This window comes from Canis lupus, chromosome 11 (assembly GCF_011100685.1).
Source record: "Canis lupus familiaris isolate Mischka breed German Shepherd chromosome 11, alternate assembly UU_Cfam_GSD_1.0, whole genome shotgun sequence".
Lineage (NCBI taxonomy): Eukaryota > Metazoa > Chordata > Mammalia > Carnivora > Canidae > Canis > Canis lupus.
Genome location: NC_049232.1, coordinates 74,711,536 through 74,731,098, shown reverse-complemented (window position 1 = coordinate 74,731,098; position 19,563 = coordinate 74,711,536). Strand labels below are relative to the sequence as shown.

Sequence of the window (19,563 nt, the reverse complement as noted above, 5' to 3'; positions counted from 1 at the left end):
TTCAGGCTCTGCTTTGTGATGCTAGGGCTGGGACTATGGGAATTCTACGTCAGCATTGCCTGTCGACTTCCTGTTGAACTCCGTAAGGCAGAAGACAGGAGAAGGGATGCACTCCTTTCCTGACAAGTAGTTAGCAAGGATAACACTCGATTTTTAGGGGACACTCCTAGAACCAGACTCCCCATGCCTAATCAAAGACATTGGCAATAGTTAGGCCAAGGCACCTGCTCAGTCATCTGAGGGCCTCTCCCTGGAGCTTCCTGCTGTCTCTCCAGGCCTAGAGAGGCAGCTTCAGCCTGGAGTTCCCCTCTCTGGGTTAGCTCAGTATCCCCTCCTTTGTCTTTTCAGTTCTCCAAAACTGCTTAACCAATTGCCTATGTTAAATGCTCTCTGTTGAAATTCCAAGGTGTGTTTTCTATTGTTCTGAACATATCCTGGCCGGTCCAGTCACCCTGGTAAGTAAAGAACCCCAAGTACCTGCAATGCTGGCTAAAAACAAAGGAAATAAGAAGTAAGTAGTAGAAGAGGGAAGTGATGAATGTCAACTATGACCTATGACCAACAATGATTTTTTCACAGCAATGAAGACTGAATCACCAAAGTGTGTTGTATTTTAGTTAAGTACATATTAACCAATGATTTATACTTTTTCTCCTTCCCCTTTACAGCTTTGTACGGAGTGTGGGTGGAACTTAATTTACAATTTTGTTCATAAATCATCAGGCCACAAGTCACCTCTAGACCTGCTAAAGAGGAATGAGGATCACCAGTAGATCCTGAACTTGAAGAGGATACAATGACTAATGGGACTTTGGGTCTCTCTTCTTGTTTGGGGAGAAGGAATGTCTTTGTTAGTAAGACAGAAGTAGGAAGTAGGAAGGTATTAAATGTGAGTAGAAGAGTGAACTTAAATGTAGTAAAAAGGGGTGGACTATCTAGATGCTGAGCACATTTGTCCTCAAATTCATGTCTGCCCTTCTACTGCTCTGCAACATATCAGAGGGGGCACTGGCTTCTCTTAACTGTGGTTCTCAGGCCTACTATCAGCTGATTTCTGAAAGACTGGAGGACAGGGGCAGGAAGGACTAAACCAGGATACTTCTCTCCCTCTCCCTTCTATCTCAAGCACTCTCTGGCAGTGACTGCAACTCTATAAGGGCCCCAGGGCTCACCAGACAGGCCCTTAGAGCTCTAAGCCTCAAACAGATGAGCCCCAGCTCCGGGACTCAGTAACACAGCTTTCTTACTTTTATCTTTCCAGGGTACAGGCACTGGCTCTTCCACTGTTACTAATCTTTGGATTGCTTCACTTTCTCAGTTAAGCACTCAGTTCTATCATTTGGCAGCCACTTCCCTGTAGTATATTTTCTCTGTAAATACTGAAGACAGTTGCTATTTTCCTCATTGTCCCTGACTATTGAAACAAATGATAGCTAATCCCACTCTAGGTGCACTATAATGCTAAGTCAATATTTTGCAACTTTTCCACTCCCAGGAATTCATAAAAATATATCTACACACCTTCAAAATGAGACTTGTAGAAGTTCATTCTATTGGCAAAACCAATGGTATTTTGAGAAACAAACACAAGTCTCTTTCTGTAAGGGAGCTCGTTAAATAAATATTAGAACATTTATAGAGCTGTAAAAAAGAACAAGGAAAACCCCCTTGTACTAATACAAATTATTCAATGAAGATAGAGCACAGAACAGTATAGTGTGTTATGTTTTGTGGAAGAAGAAGAATATATGCTTGCACTTGCATAAGGAAACATAAAGACACACAAAAAACAAAAGTGGTTACTTACAGTGGGTAAGGCAAAGGAGAACAAGGTAGACAGAGCAAGAGGGAGTTTTCTCAATATATATTCTGTGCTGTTTTGGCTTTTGAGCCAGATAGTCACATTACCAGTAGAAAAAGTAACAAAAACCATAAATTTATGCATAGGAGAAAAATGCAATCTAGTCACTAAATGATAAACAAAACCAATATGAAAGTACTTTATATAAAATTGTAGGAAAATAAAAGAGGAGAAAAGACTGCATACTGTATGATTTCAACTCTAGGATGTTCTGGAAAAGGCAAAACTATAGAGACAGAAGATCAGTGAAAATCAGGGGATCGGAGGAGGGATGAACAGGAAGAGAGTGAGGAGGATTTTTAGGGCAGTGGAAATACTGTAACGACAGACATATGTCATCATATATTTGTCCAAACTCATGCAAATACAGCACCAAGACTGAACTCTGAGGTAAACTATGGACCTTGGGTGATTATGTCAATACAGATTCATCCTTGGTAATTAATTAATTAAAATTAAAATGCACCACTCGGGTGGAGGAGGATTCACTTGGGTGGGGGCAGGGAGAATGTGGGAAATCTCTGTACCTTCCTCTCCACTGTACTGTGAATCTAACTGCTCTAGAAACATAAAGATGAGAGACAAGGGAGAAGAAAGGAAAAGCAGTAAATATCCAGAGGCCTCCTGTCTTCATTTATGCGACTAGTCAAGAAGCTATTGTGGATATTTTAACTCTACTCCTCTACTCATTCACGTTTGGGTTGCCTTTGGCTAGCATCAGCCAGCTAGGGCTCTTTGCCTGGTTGACTAACCCAACTTTAGATTCCCGAGGTATCCAAGTCTGCTTTGTTTTTTGTTAGACTTAATAACAGGGCATGTAAAAAGAAGCAGTTCTTAGGCTACATAAGTCTGGCTTTATAGCAGTAACCCTAATTTACCTTTGATAATTAGGACCAATCACATAACCAACATGAGAAGCCTTACTTCTCTTACTTACTGTGAACTGAGTTTCTTGAGTGATCACAATGTTTTATGAAATACAAAAATGATACCCCAAAAAACATTCAGTGAGTCCGTGGATTATATTAATGGTAGAATTATAACAAACAGAAATGGCAAATCCAAACAGATTAAATGTCAATTTTGATGATTAAAAAATGTTCCCCCAAGGCTTCCAGATAAAGATGGTAGATTGAACATAATAATTCAATTTCACTTCCCCTGAAACCCCACTAAAACTACCATAAATAGATTTTTTTAAAGCCCATAAAATCATACATACAAAGACAAGGGAGATAATAGAAACAAAATTTGGCTAGCTGGAGTGCAGAAAAGTGATATAGTGGGGAAAGCCAAGAGCTAAATTGATGTCTATCACAGAATCTTCCAAAGGCTCAGGAACTGAGTGGAGTTTTAGAAGTGGGGGGTAAAAAGAAATATTAAATAAGGATTCCCCACTCTTTGAGTGTGGGCTGGATTTAGTTAGTGACTCTCTTCTAAAGAACAGCATATGGAAACAGAAACAATAAATAGACAAACCTGAGATACCAACTTGGCCAAGTGCTCAAGGTTAACATCACCCATCTTAAGTCACGTTGATACCACGCACCCCTGATAGGATGCAGTTCATCCCTGCAGTATTCTTCCCCCAAAATCCATATTCCTAATGTCATCATGACAAGTCCAAATGGAGGGACCGTCTACAAAACACCTGATCGATGGCCTCCGAAACTGTCAAGGTCATGAGACACAAGGAAACACCAAACAACCGTCATAGATTGGAGATGAAGGGAACATGATGACTGAATGCAATCTGATATCCTGCAACAGAAAAAGGACATCATGGAAAAACTGGTGAAATCCAAACAGTCTGCAGTTTGGTTAACAGTATTATCCTCACGTTAATTTCTTAGTTTGGGTAAATGCAGCTTGATCATAAGGGGAAAAGCTGGGGGGAAAATATACAGCAACCTCATACTATCTTTGCAACTTTTTTTGGCAAATCTAAAATTATTTCAAATATTATATGGTCTCATTCATTTGGGGAATATAAAAAATAGTAAAAGGGAATAAAGGGGAAAGGAGAAAAAATGAGTGGGAAATATCAGAAAGGGAGACAGAACATGAGAGACTCCTAACTCTGGGAAACGAACTCTAGGGGTGGTGGAAGGGGAGGAGGGCGGGGAGTGGGGGTGACTGGGTGACGGGCACTGAGGGGGGCACTTGATGGGATGAGCACTGGGTGTTATGCTATATGTTGGCAAATTGAACACCAATAAAAAAATAAATTAAAAAAAAATAAAATGAAATGTGAAAAAAATAAATAAAATCTTTAAAAAATAAAATAAAATAAAATAAAATAAATTCAAAATAGAAGGATTTTAGGGACGCCTGGATTGCTCAGCAGTTGAGTGTCTGCCTTCAGCTCAGGTCCTGAACCCGGGATCCGGCATCTTGAGTCCCACATCAGGCTCCTTTTGGGGAGCTTGCTTCTCCCTCTGCCTGTGTCTCTGTCTCTGTCTCTCAAATAAATAAATAAATAAATAAATAAATAAATAAATAAAATCTTTTTAAAAAATTAGAAGGATTTTAAAGTACAAAAATAAGAAAAGGAGATAGAGCTCTCATTCCCTTCCTGCATGGTATTGAGTAAATTACTCCTGCAGAAGACCAGAACTGCTAAATGGGGAGTGATGGAGCAGCTGCAGGAACACATACCCTAATGGGAAATAGGAGCATGACCTAAGTAGGGGCATACTGAATGCTGAGACCCAAGATCAACCTTGGAACTGGGCGTTGGGGCTCCACATGGTAGAGCCCACAGGTCAAAGGAGAATATACTGATGGAAGAACACATGGAGGGCCACCTGGGTGGCTCAGTGTTGAGCGGCTGCCTTTGGTTCAGGTCATGATCTTGGGGTCCTGGGATTGAATGTCGCATCAGGTTCCCTGCTCAGTGAGGATTCTGCTTCTCCCTCTCCCTCTGCCCCTGCTTGTGTGCATCTCTTCTCTCTCTCTTTCAAATAAAGAAATAAAATCTAGGAAGAAAAGAAAGAAGGAAAGAAAGAAAAAAGAAAAAAGAAAAAAAGAAAGGAAGGAAAGAAGAAAGAAAGAAAGAAAGAAAGAAAGAAAGAAAGAAAGAAAGAAAGGAAAGGAAAAGAACGAAAAAGAAAAAAGAGAAAAGAAAGTAAAGAGAAGAAAGAAAAGAAAAGAAAAGAAAGAAAAGAAAAGAAAAGAAAAGAAAAGAAAAAAGAAAAGAAAAGAAAAGAAAAGAAAAGAAAAGAAAAGAAAAGAAAAGAAAAGAAAAGAAAAGAAAAGAACGAACACACGGGTACCATTATTACTCGAGACCCAGCACTCGGTGCCAACTTAACACAATCTATAACCTTAGATATTTCTTTCTGTGACACTCACTTCATTTACACTCCAGAGAGAGGTTTCCCCACGTCTCTTGCTCTTGTCCTTTCTCCTCAAAGTAAAAGGTGACGGCCCTGGATATACTGTGTAGCTGTGTGGGCTGTGCTTTGCTCTCAGAGACAGACTTTGCTAAAGAGAGAATGTGCACAGAAGCACTTTTGTTAAAGAAAAAAACTAGTGTGACAAATCCTTCTTCTCAGAGAGCATGAATGAAATAGATACTTGCATCTTAAAGTCTCAGAGTATTGAATATCCATTTTTTTAACCTCATTTTGGCTCTACACGGAGAATTCAGTGATATTCACTAATTAGCATACTGTTCAACACTGATACACCTGGCAGCTGAGAAACATCTTGTAGTATTAAGTGATTTATTTTATTCTTAAATCTGTGTGTATGTCTAGAAGTAATATGTGTGAAATTAGCTATTCATATTTTATACTGACAGATGGATATTAATTCTAGAATTATAATTGGTTTTACTTTTATAAAATGTTTGATAAGATTTAATTAAATTTTCAAAACATGAAGTTAAAAATTCCAGCTTTAAATATTTTATGAGTTTTTATATCTGTTGACTATAGCCAGTATCTTACCTTTTTTAGTTTTAATAGATTATCTGGAATGTTTTAAAAGAAAAATATGTAAAGTCTACAATGACTCAAGAAAGGTCAAATGTGACATTATTGTCAATAAGCCAAATTTTATGTGAAGTTTCAGGGTAATATTTTGCTGAAATTAAGAAAAACAAAATTCATAGCAAAGAACATAATGATTTATTAGTTTGGCAAGCCTTTACTTCTCATCCAAACATCACTGACTCAGACATTGGCAATAAAAATTAAAATTCAGTGGTCTAATAATTCACAGGCTTTCAGTCATAAAACCATAGCTTGAGATAATTTTCAGTTTTGTTGTGATAGTATATATGTCAAGTTGAGAAGAAAGGAGGGTTTATTTAGTAGTTTGATTTTTAACTTTTAAATATTTAGACATGTGGCCTATGGGACTCCATTAGTGTTTTTCTTGAGACACATAAAATTGTACTGAAAAGCAATTTAAAGCAGTAACTGGTATAAAGAAAAATAAGAAAAAGTTTTTAAATAAGCAATTTTTGACCTCAGAAAAAGCACAAAATAAGAAACACGCTTGTAATATATTATGAGGTTTGATATATAGAATGTTGGCATAGGTATAGTGTAAATACTACACTTGATCTTAGCCAAAAGGCCGAGAAGCGATAGGTATAGTGTAAATACTGAACATCCACTCAACCAAAAATTATGTTGAGAGGATAGAGAAGGGAAGCAAATAGGATGGCAGGATGAGAGCTAAGTCCTGAGCTTTCCTAAGGGAAGTCGTTACCTAAGATCTAAAATTGCTACTCCCCATTCCCCACAACGGAGGGATCCACTGTAACGCCTCTGCCAACAGAGAAATGGCAAGGTGTAAGGCTAAGTTTAGAACCCAGAACTGGCTGCTGTTGCTAATAACTGAGCCCTCAGCCGTGGCATGCACCGGGGCAGCCAGGAAGACGGGAAGTCCATGAGGTTGAAACCCATATATCGGGATCCCTGGGTGGCGCAGCGGTTTGGCGCCTGCCTTTGGCCCAGGGCGCGATCCTGGAGACTCGGGATCGAATCCCACGTCGGGCTCCCGGTGCATGGAGCCTGCTTCTCCCTCTGCCTGTGTCTCTGCCTCTCTCTCTCTCTGTGTGACTATCATAAATAAAATAAAAAAAAAAAAAGAAACCCATATATCGTCTCCACCACTGACACCACGGCCACTGGTCGACAAGTCCATTCAGCAAGCACCAGGCTGGCTGGTGGCAAAACAGAACTGACATCCACAGAGTGGGTCGTCTTGAACATCTTAGTACCAAGTACCTCTTCTGCAGTGGAGAATTTCTACTGAGCATTTCATGAAAGAAAGAGGGATTAGAAGAAAGAAGTCAAGGGAGCATTTGCTTTTTACCTATTTTTATTCTTATTTTTATTTATCCTTATTTTTTTAAGATTTTATTTATTTATTCATGAGAAACAGAGAGAGAGAGAGAGAGACAGAGACACAGGCAGAGGGAGGAGAAGCAGGCTCTATGTAAGGAGCCCGATGTGGGACTCGATCCTGGGACTCCAGGATCACGCCCTGGGCTGGAGGCAGATGCTTAACCGCTGAGCCACCAGGGCATCCCTATTTATCCTTATTTTTAAATTATTTTTATCTATTTTGTTTTAATTCTTAGCAATAAGAAAGTGTCACATATTACTCCTACAATCAAAAATAAATTTTCATAAAGTAATTTAACTATGGGAAAGCCGCCCTGCGACTTGATCATCACATTCACCTTGCTATGTGATGACCTCGTCTGCTGCTTGCTCATTTCTTTTTTTTTAATTTAAAAAAAATTTTTTTTTAATTTTTATTTATTTATGATAGTCACAGAGAGAGAGAGGCAGAGACACAGGCAGAGGGAGAAGCAGGCTCCATGCACCGGGAGCCCGATGTGGGATTCGATCCCGGGTCTCCAGGATCGCGCCCTGGGCCAAAGGCAGGCGCCAAACCGCTGCACCACCCAGGGATCCCATTTTTTAAAAATTTTTATTTATGATAGTCACACACAGAGAGAGAGAGAGGCAGAGACATAGGCAGAGGGAGAAGCAGGCTCCATGCACCGGGAGCCCGACGTGGGATTCGATCCCGGGTCTCCAGGATCGCGCCCTGGGCCAACAAAGGCAGGCGCTAAACCGCTACGCCACCCAGGGTTCCCTGCTTGCTCATTTCTGTCATAAGGCTCTCCCTCTCCCACTGAGATTAGGTCTCTATCCGTCAGCATTGTCAGCCTAGAAAGAGCAGCCAGCAAAGTGCTCTTTAAAGATTCTCATATGTCCTTCACTAATCCATTCCTGTGGCTAAACTAAACTGAGAGTCTTCCAGAATATATCAGGGGATCCATGACGGGTCCATGGGCAGATTGCATGACAGATCTAATCCCACACTCATATATCCTAAATTTTTTTATCCCTTCTTTTAGACCAAATTCTAACTATTCAATGCTATTTGGGATTAGCCAGTTCAGTACCTTGTTAGAACTACAGCTGGCTGCCCAAGCAACCACAGTGACTAAAAGTGCAATCTTATCTATTAATTTGGCTTAATCTAAAAATTCCATTTCCATTTTCCTGGTCAAGAACCCTCAAACCCATTCCTGCAAATATTCCCCATATTTTCATGACATAAATTATGACCAAGTGGATGTTAACACTCAACTATGGATGTGCCACAATTGAGAACTCTATTTCAGATAAACCTAGGAGTTTGGGGTTCTCCAAGCCTTGATTTGCCATATACCACTACTCAATTTGTCAATTCCCCCACTACCCCCCAATCTAGCCTAACCTACCATTCATATAAAATACTTGGTTAAGTATTTGAATTCACGTACTAATATAATTTTCCAAACCACGGAATCATTCTTTGTATTTGGTTTTCTGATACCTCAGCCCTATGACTATAAGCTATAAGAGATTTTTTTCAACTTTTCAACCCTATCCCATAAAGGCTTGAGTGTCATTCCACTCAAGCAATATTTTTACAATTACAATTTTTACAATGTCAATCTGCTTGCTTTTAAATCATCCCAAGCCATTAAAAGCATCCATCATGGCCCAATCAGTCCTCTTCCCCTTTAAATTGGTCTATGGCAAGTTATCTGATTCCCCAGAACTTCCTCTTCAGTGAGTACACAGCCCAATATGACCATAAGATAACTTGATTGCTATTTTGCCATTCCGTAGTGTGGAATGAATGCCACCTCACCATCAGGGAACATGAGAGGAAGCCTCTGCCCTTTGCCTTATCTATGTAACTACCATTTCCCTGAAGCCATGTTACCTGCAGTTCACTGGGACCACTAGACAGTGAGCTCCATGGGGGCACCAGGTCTTAATCACTGTATCCCCAGCATCTAGGCTGTACTCGACCCATAGTAGGCACCTAGTTAATACTTAATGAACAAATTAATAAAGCCAAATGTTAATTCCTTTAAGAAATTTTATTTGGTGCTTATTACATGTTTTTCCTTCTGGACTGAGTCTCTCAAGACAGAAAATCTATCTTGATCTCAGGGTTGTAGGTTTGAGCACCAAGTTGGGTATAGAGATTAGTTTTTTTTAAAAAAAAGACAGAAACGGGGGCATCTTAGTGACCTGCCTTCGGACCAGGTCACAATCCCAGGGTCATGGGATCGAGTCCCACACTGGGCTCCCTGCTCCACCGGGAATTTGCTTCTCCCTCTCCCTCTGCCTGCAACTCCCCTGCTTGTGCTCTCTTTCTCCGTCAAATAAATAAATAAAATCTTTAAAAAATTAAATTAAAATTTAAAAAGACAGAAACAGAGGCACTTAGTGGCTCAGTTTGGTTAAGTGTCCAACTCTTGATTTCAGCTCAGGTCATATCTCAGGGTCATGGGATCAAGCCCTGCAAAGGGCTCCTCAGAGAGTATGGAACCTCCTTGAGGTTCTCTCCCTCTCTCCTTCTACAGCTCCCCCTGTGCTCTCTGTCAAATAAATAAATAAATCTTATTTAAAAAAAAAAAGACAGAAACTTAACAACAAAGACACCTGGTAACCTTATAACCAAGGTACAGGAAAGAACTCAAGCAACGCATACAACAAAACCAACATCCCCACTACTATCATCAAGGGAGATACTGTGAAATAACTGTAAGCTTAGAAATTTATGGTCTTGTCTGCATAGGACTGTAGAAAAGTAGGAACAGCTTAGGTTGCTAACACCTGCAAAACTGGTCTCCCAAGAGATAAACTGCTTTACCTCTACAAAAAAAAAAAAAAAAAAAAAAAAGTCTTCTTTGGAAATTGCCTGTATTTCTTTTTTTTTATCATTATAACAAAAGAGAATCTTTCAAATTTAAACTCACTAGGTATGAACAGGTATTCATAAAAATAACAATTACATCTGATAAATGTTAAGAGGCTGGCTATTAATAATCCATGTACTTGTTAGGGCAAATCAGTTCAACAAAATTTCTGTTTTTCTAATATCAGAGACACTCCAGGAAAGGAGTGGAGGTAATTTTGGTGTAAAAAAAGCTTTGATGGGAAAAAAAACACATTTGGATGGATGGGGGCAATGTGATAATTAGGGTAAGTTGGCACTGCACACTGCGAAGCAGAGGAAAGCAGGTAAGAGCGGTGAAAGATGTAAGGACAAAATATCACAATTTACAAACCGCCTGGGTTGCTTCAAGACTTAGAACAAGACATCTTTTCCTCTTGTTTCTGCACCTCACTCTTTACTCACCAATTAGTGTTTCAGTTCACGTGCTTCTAATATTAAGGATTAGAGGAAGGATTCTGGGAGGCTTCTTTTGAACACGAGCTCCACTAAACACGATGGTGCATACCCAGTGCTCCAACTGGTACTGCTGAGGCAGCAATCAACTTTCTGCCACTTTGGAAGATCTAGAGTTCTCAGAAAAGTCTTGTGATGATTTCAACACCTGAATAAATGACCTAACATAGAGCTAAAAACAGTTCAGTGAGTGCATATGGAACACAAAACTGATTAGCCTCAGTCAAGGGGGAAAAAAATCACTAACACACTAACACTTTTTATTAATTACTGTATTGTCACTCTATAAAAACATGGTAGCTATTCCACTAAAAAGAAAAGTTCCACTACACTGAATTAGAATCACTTTGAATTTTTTTTAGAGATTCTATTCATTTATTAATAAAAGACACACAGAGAGGCAGAGACACAGGCAGAGGGAGAAGCAGGCTCCACGCAGGGAGCCCGACGTGGGACTCGATCCCAGGATCCCGGGGTCACGACCTGAGCTGAAGGCAGACGCTCAAATGCTGAGCCCCCCAGGTACCCCTAGAGTCACTTTGCTGAATTCTAGGAATAATTTAATTTCATCACTTTTTGAGGAAATGTATATAAAATTACCCCCTCGCTTTATGACATGCCAATTATAACATGCCATGATTCAGTGCACAGCCTGTCTTTTTATTTTCTCTTCAGTCTATGGACATTTGGTTCATAAATAACAAAAGCAGAACTAAACACAGAAATAATTCTCAACTTCTTTCCTTCCAGTAGAAAAAGTTTCCATTTCTCCATCAAGAAACCAACGTTTAGAGGAAATGTAGGGTAGCAAAAAAAAAGTCACTTTATTCCTATTTTAAAAAGAACTAAAAGTGAAAGGAAAATGGTAATCATTGTTTCCTTAATTCCCCTCTATGATTTGACTTCTAGTAACCACAACTCCTATGTCCAGTACAGATTAAAGGAAACCTTACATTTAGGCCATTTTAATTTTTCAGGGGATGTAAATTTTATCAGGAATAAAATGTTGATTTATCTTTACTTGAATTTCTGTGTTTACCATAAAAAGAAAAGTCACCAAGCACTGCTTAGAAAAAGACTTGAAGAAATGGAGAGATGCATCGCATCTGCGATGAGAAAACTGGCCGTGCGATCACTGTGGTTCTCCTAGCCAATTAGTATCTCTGAATTTCTGAGTCACCTGCCATCATCTCTATACATCACCTACAGAGTCCAGACATCACGTTCTCTTTGGAGTTTCCTTTGCCTAAAAAAGACCCTTTCTTTGACATTTTCTGTTCTTGGTAAGATACAGCACTTTTCCTCAGATCACACCAGACCAAGGGGAAGATCGCATCGCCATAAGTCTCTGACACAGATTCTTGCCTCCACGTGCACCTGAACAGCTCTGGGTGCCCCAGTGACTGCTTCATGGATGCTCTACAGAAAAATCCACTTGTTACCCATTAGCTGGAATCATTTCACTCCTCCTGCTGATGGATAAAACAATGGACAGGCCGCCATGCCCACTGATGGCGCTACAGCTATTGGGACCCACCCACAGGTCCCAGCACTGAGGGACCTGCCAGTGTCTGTGCCATGGCTCCTATCCTTGACACTTCCAAAGCCTTGCCACTAATGCTGCTGACTCCTCTGTTTTCAGGGACAGCCACCATAATTTCTGCACCGTTTTTCTCGGCAGCTACCGTATTTTATCATTCTGAGTTGGACAGCGGGGCTGTAGAACTATACGCCTAGGCCTCTGCTATACTCAAACCGTTTGTCTACCACACCACTAGCTGACTGTCCTTAAATCAAATATAGGCTCCTGAAAAGTCTTCTTTAATTTAAAGAATTATGCATTTGCTCTGCCTTTTTAGGAAGAAATTCATCTTCAGTTGATAAAGAAAAGCTCTTCCTTATTGAAGAGTGCTAGATAATGATAATAAACATAGTGGGGATAATAAAATCAGAAAATCACTGTTTGGCAACCCCTGCCCCCCCAGTAAAATAATTGATTCAGGCAACAATTACCAGGGGATATTAAAAAATAGCAAGTAAAACAAATATGGCAAAATACTAGCACTTAGTGAATTAAGTAGTAGGTAAATTCTTTCAACTTTCCATACAATTAAAATTTTTTCAGTAAAAAGTTGGGGCAGGGGTAAAATATCCCCTGATTTACAGTGAAGTGAGTCTCTTCCATGGGGATTGGTATTCCCTTATGTACAAAACCCCGGAGTCAGCTAGGCATGCCCAAGATATACGGACTTCTGCGGAGAACACAGTTTAAGCCTGAGCTGAGAACCTTGTGAGACTGACTCAAAATTTTTGCCGATGCCTTCCTTTTCCCCATCCTTTCAGTTCTGCTTTAGAATTGTTTTCCCCTCCCATCTGTTTTAAGAGCAAACCTTGAAAACAAATATGAATTTACAACTACATTGTCAAAACAGGGAGCCAGCCAGAACCATCCGGGAAGCTTTCTCAAAATACACGCATCCAGATCCTAACCCTTTGATATTTCAATTCACTAGTTCTTGGGTGGGGCCTGGAAATATGATTTTTTAAAAAAAGCTTTTATTTATGGGATGCCTGGGTGGCTCCGCAGGTGATTGTCTGCCTTTGGCCCAGGGGTGACCCCGGGGTTCTGGGATCGAGTCCCATGTCCACTTTTAGTGGGATCATGTCCCTTTTAGTCCACTATCATCTCTTAGCACTTCAACAACTTCCTGCATATCTTACTACTTGCATTTTCCCCAAAATATCAAGTTCTGTCATATGCCTATGTATGCATAGGGGTTTTTCTGTGTTCCTAAAGTATCCTTTTCTAACCTGTATTTATCCTACTAAACTCAGCTTTCCAGAGAAGCCTTTCCTGATGTCTCCAGGTAGTTTCCCTGACCCATTCATCTTACACAAAAGGAAAACAAAATTGTTTTTTAAAATTATAAGAAAAAATCCAAACTTTTAAAGCTATTTAAAATTTTCACTGTAATTCAAGATGTACAATGAAATAAACTATAAAATACTGACCTGGTTGTAGATTGTGTCCTTTATAAATTCAGAATCTAAGACAGATAGACAGACAAACTCATTTTGACACAGCATATCAACAATGACACAAACACTGAACAATAAAGTATCATTTTAAGATAAAGGTTAGGTATACATTAAGACTGAAGGCAAACTTGGGTGCTCATTTAGGTATACCTGGATACTTAGGTGTATCACTTCCTCAGAAGTGTACTGTAAAGAACATTGGAGTCCTTTTGTTTCTTTTTGTTATTCTTAATGGTTGAGAGCTTAAACCCTGGAGTCAGACTTGGGGCAGACATCAGTTAGAATCTGTTAGACCTTGAGCAAGTGATTAAGCCATCTCAGTTTTCCCATGGATAGAAATAAATAGTAACTAGTGGTGATGGTAAATGATGGTAATGATATCACTTGAATTATTGAAAATAATGTCATTAAATAGGCCTCCCTTTCGCCTCATGTAAAGTGTTTTGGAAAAAAATTTTTTTTTTACCATGAATCCTAGTACCCTGCAAATAATAACCTGTCAAAACCATTCTCCAACATCATCTCTCTTTATTCTCTTTTAAAACTTTGCCAAAACAGTAGAATATTGGCTGGATGGAGCCACATTTCAAGTAGAATAATCTTTCTGAACCCAAAACTTTCCTTTTAGTAGTCATTAAAAATAAATCATGCCTAGAAAAATAATTGCTCAGAATTATAGGTTCCCCCAGACATATCTTGCAGGGAAACATAATGGTTTTGAGTATCTCAGAGATGTGGATATGAGAAAACAGGCAAGACAAAGATTTGGATCATCTAGTCATATGTGATATTAAGGGCTGAAATACGTCCCATATTCCTATGTTGAAGTCCTAACCTCCAGAACCTTACAACGTGAAGAGCCTTTTTTTTTGAGACAGGGTCTTTACGGAGGTAATTAAGGTAACATGACATCATTATGGTGGACCCTAATCCAATATAACTGGTGTCCTTGTAAGAAGGGGAAATGTGGACACAGACACAGACAGAGAGAAGACAATGTGAAAACACAGGAAGAAGACAGCCACCCAGAAGCCAAGGAGCAAGGCCCGCACAGAGTCTTCCTTCAGGCTCCTTAGAAGAAGCCAACTCGGCTGACTCTGGATCTTGGACTTCTCGCCTCTAGAACTAAGAAAAATAAACTCCTGTTATTTACGCCATCCAGCCCATGGTACCTTGCCGTGTAAGCCCTAGCAAGCTAACACATGTAGAAGGGAATACTGGAATGTAAGCTCCACAAGTCTTTTTTTTGTTGACTTATGTATCCCAACTACCTAGAGCAACGCCTGGCACATAACAGGTGCGCAACAAATATTTGTTCAGTGAACTTCTTAATAAATAAAGCAGATTAATAAAATCCTTCCTATAGATGCTCTATTAAATACCATCAGTGTTTCAGTAATGCTTTTTATTCTCAGAAGACCTGAGAACCCGGACTCCCAGTGCTCTAACGCTGTGGTTTAAATGGTCGGCTGCCACACCCAAGTATACAAAATCCTCTGGTGAAACTCTTGGTATGACTCAATTCCAGGAGTAATTTCTTAAAGACAAGAGCTAATAAGATAAAAATGCTGCTGTAATACAATAAATCTGAATCAGTTGACATTGAGAAACAGATCAAACTTGTTAGTCCCATCCTGGGGAAAATATCACAAACAGATGTAACCTGCTCATATTTGCTGTTCCCTCAAAAGTATGTCTTTAGCTGATTTCACTAAAGACACTGAGAACAGCCTGGATTCACAAATTAAAGGAAAAAAAATAAGGATCCTCCTGTTGTTCTTATTAAAGCATGTCTTGTGTGGACACAGGAAAAAGACAGATTAAATTTCCTCTGACTTATTCAATTACATGGCTTCGTGGTGCATGTATGTCTTTAAACCAAATCTATGTCTCACTCTTACCACTATCACCATCAATCAATACTTAATTTCGTTCCCTGAATATGCTAGGGAAATAGCAGCAAAATAAAACATAAAAGAAATATGGAATCTATATTCTGATTCTAACTTATTTGCAAACATCATTTATTAACAGCCAGAACAAAAAATTCACCAATTGTAATAGTTCTTGATGTAAAGAACAAATTAAAAGAAAAAAATTTAATTTCCTTACAACTTACAGCCCATTGACCGGTCCTTGAGACTCGTAGAGTGACCTTCCTCTAGAAACTCAATTGCTTCCATGTTTATACTCTGCTAAGGACAAAAGGCAATTTTAGCTTAATATTATCCCAAACTCTAGGATCCTATAAGTCTACTTTAATATTTAAAAATTCCTTTGGAAACTTGCTTTATCTCTACTCACCCAAGCTACATGTTAGCAATCATCATCCAAGCAGATGGCCCATGACTAAAGGGTTTCATGACTAAGGTTTTACTAGACAGTAATAAATGACTTTTTCCTAACAATAGCTAGTGCCCTTCGAGGCCCTAGAAATCTTGCTTCCAAAATTCCTTAGAGATTTACACTATCCCCGACCCACTCCCAAATTGAAAGTGTATAATCAATCACCCATCACAACCCTAGTGCAGCTCTTTCTGCCCATGGGTATTGTTCCCATGCTTTAACAAAACCATCTTTTTGCACCAAAGATGTCTGAAGAATTCTTTCTTGGCCATTCTTTCTTTTTCACTCCAAACCCAAACATTTCCACATCAGTCCTGGTAGAGGCGATAAGATTGTAAGTAATTCTTTCCTTGAATTATTTGTAATTTTATATGTTTTCATTTTTAAAACAGGTTTCAAAAACCTTTCTAACTTCTAATCATCACTGGAAGAAAATTTAGGATTAGAAACTCGCCTAAAGGAAGAGGATGATATGCTAATATTTATTTTTAAACTGAATTTAATTCCATTTGATGTGGAAAACAAAGGTAGGAGAAAATTATGAAATTTCCTTACTACTTACAGCCCACTGGCAAGTCCTTGAAACACTCAGAGTGACCTTCCTCTAGGAACTCAGCTGCCTCAACGTTACTACTTTGCTAAGGGCAAAAGGCAATCTTAGGCTATCCCCCAGCATCCTGTAAGTCTACTTTGACACGTAAAAATTCCTCTGGAAGCTTCCTTTATTGTACCTGCCAAGACACGTGTTGGCAATCATCCTCCAAGCATTTGACACACTGATAGACATTTGAAGAGTCTCCCAACTGTTTACAAAACAGTAATAAATGACGTCTTCCTAACAATAGCCAGCCCCCTCAGGATCCTGGAAAGCTTGTTTCCAAAATACCTTGGGAGGCGGACACCATCCCTAACCCCCTCCCAACCTGACAGTATATACTGGGCCACTCCTTAGGACCCCAGCGTAGCTCTTTCTGCTCACAGGTCCAGTCTCTCTGCTTTAATAAAATCATCTTTTTGCACCAAAGACATCTCAAGAATTCTTTCTTGGCTGTCAGCTTAGAACCCTAACATCTTCCCTAATCACATTTATACAGAATACGCGTGAAAAAGCCAGAATATACCAGTTTCCATGGGCAGGCAAAATTCAGCATCTTAAAATCAAAATCTGGAAACATCCATCCTGAAAGTAACTTAAAGATCAAGTCAAAGCTTGTTCTTAGTTTTGGGCCTGGAATTAGCTCCTGGACTGATGCAATCTGAAACCAGAGCCAACGAGTGTTTACCAAAGTCTTTGTCCCAAAGGGAGTGAAGCCTCTTGTAAGTCTCCCGGAGTGATGCTGTTGGGATTGCTTTGAGACCTGGGCAAAGGTGGCGAGCAGGAGCACAAACATCAAAATCACTTTGAAACATTTTTCCTTTCCAGCAGAATGAAAGCCAAGTAGTTTTTCATGATAAGCAATTTGCAATCAAGCCCTCCTCTACTGAAGGATTTAATTAGCTGCTGGTGCATTTGCTCCTTTTTCCTGGGAACCACAGCATAAACAGGAAGCACATGCCTCTGGGGCTTATTGGTTGCAGAACGGAAAAAATGAAGCTGTGGATTTTCTCAAGGATGATTTAGAGAGGAAAGATCATTAAAGTACTGGACTCCCCCCCCCCCCCCTTATCTTCTCCACGAGGCTTATAAACCAAATGAGCGCACAGCTGTGCTCCACAGGCAGGAAAACAGTTCTTCGCCCGTACTGACTGGCCGTCAGCTAGGCCGGGCCTCGGGGGTTAGTGCACGGGGCGTTAGCACGTCAGGTTAGCGCACCAGGTCACTGCATCGGGCGTTAGCGCACCGGGTGTTAGTGCACCAGGTTAGCGCATTGGGCGTTAGCGTATCGGTCGTTAGCGCACCAGGTTAACGCACCGGACGTTAGCGCACTAGGTTAGCGCACCGGTCGTTAGCGCACCAGGTTAGTGCATGGTCGTTAGCGCATGGTCGTCAGCGCACCAGGTTAGCGCGTCCAGCGTTAGCGCACCGGGCGTTAGTGTATCAGGCCGGCGTTAGCGCACCAGGTTAGTGCATCGGGCGTTAGCGCATTGGGCGTTAGCGCACCGGGTGTTAGCGCACCAGGTTAGCGCATTGGGCGTTAGCGCATCGGTCGTTAGCGCACCAGGTTAGCGCATTGGGCGTTAGTGCACCAGGTTAGTGCATGGTCGTTAGCGCACCAGGTTAGCGCCCCTGGCGTTAGCGCGTCGCCCCGTCCGCGGCGGAGCAGGGCAGTCACGCCTCAAGCCCTGTCGGAACCGCGCGCTCCTTTCCGTGCTCGCCGCTGAAATCAGAACGCCCACCCTCTCAGCTAACCACACGGCACGAGCGCTGGGTATTCAACAAGCAAACACCGAAGCGCATTAAAAAGAAAAAAAATGTTCTCCTCACAGGAGAATCTCTGCGAGGACGCAGCGGTGGCCGCGCCCCCTGCACAGAGGCTGGGGGGCGGGGGGCAGGGCCTTCCCGGCACACTCCCTGCGGCTTCCGGAGCCCGCGACACTCGGAACCTGGTGCCTTCGACGGGAGCCCTCCCGCCACACCCACACCCCTGCCGGGTTGGCCCCACGGGAGCGGGAGGCCGGGACGCGCTGTGGGCCCGGAGCTGGGGCTCCCCTCCGCCCCCCCCCCGCCCAGGCTCACACCCGCCCTCCCCGCGGGGGCCTCCCGGTGCCCCTACTGAAGTGCGCGGCCGGCAGGGAGGGTCCTGGGGGGGCCCTAGAGGGGGTCCTCTGGGAGGGTCCTGGGGGGAGGGTCCTCTGGGAGGGTCTTGGGGGGGTCCTCGGGGAGGGCCTTGAGGGGTCCTGGGGTGAGGATCCTGGGGGGAGCATCCTCGGGGGAGGGTCCTGGGGGGGTCCTGGGGGGAAGGTCCTGGGGGGAGGGTCCCCTGGGGGGGTCCTGGGAGGAGGGTCCCGGGGGGAGGGTCCTTGGGGGGCCCTAGAGGGGGTCCTCGGGGGGACCCTGGGGAGTTTCTGGGGGGTGCTCGGGGGAGGGTCCTGGGAGAGGGTCGGGGCGGGGAAGGTCCTGGGGAGGATCCGGCCAGTCCGCCCGCCGTCGTCTCGCCCCTGTCCCCGGCGGGCGCGTCGAGGTGCCCCCAGGGGTCGCGGGGCGGGGGCGAGACGGCGGCGGGCGGACTGGCCGGATCCGCCCCCCGAAGACCCCGCCCCGAGGACCCGGAGGCGCGGGGCGGACGCACGGCCCTCTCGGGGATTCCCCCGCTGCGGCTCCACCGCGTCGCGCCCCTTCCGCCCGCCGCGCCCCCCGCGCCCCCGGCCCGCAGCCACGCGCTCGCCGCCTGCTCGCCTCCGCCCGGAGGGGGCGCCACCCTCCTCCGGCTCGGCTGCCGCCCCGCCCCCCCATCCCCCGCGCCCCCCCGCGCCCGCACCTTCCCCTCCGACACTCGCCCCCCGGCTCGCTCCCCGGGTCCTCAGGCTCCGCCCCGCCCCCTGCCCTCCGCCGCGCCCCCCTGCCCCCTTCCCCGCCCTTCCGGCGCCGCCCCGGGGCCCCGCCCAGCCTGGGGCCGCGCCCCCTCAGGCCCCGCCCCCGGCCCGCGGGC

General features: G+C 42.7%; 1 long non-coding RNA gene and 1 pseudogene across 10 annotated transcripts; both read right to left on the bottom strand.

Moving 5' to 3' along the window:
* Positions 1–594: 594 nt before the first annotated feature.
* Positions 595–19,445, bottom strand: LOC102154279. Of its 10 annotated transcripts, none has more exons than XR_005367286.1 (7): positions 19,393–19,445; positions 15,747–15,819; positions 14,653–14,752; positions 13,601–13,635; positions 10,538–10,760; positions 5,216–5,347; positions 595–3,622 (listed from the first exon to the last, which is right to left on the bottom strand). It is a non-coding gene; the product is annotated as an uncharacterized LOC102154279 (long non-coding RNA). The 10 variants fall into 10 exon arrangements; XR_005367287.1 differs by having other exon boundaries at positions 10,538–10,749; XR_005367284.1 differs by adding an exon at positions 17,257–17,331 and having other exon boundaries at positions 13,601–14,752; positions 19,393–19,442.
* On the bottom strand, positions 6,324–6,460 carry LOC119876837 (annotated as a pseudogene).
* Positions 19,446–19,563: the final 118 nt, after the last annotated feature.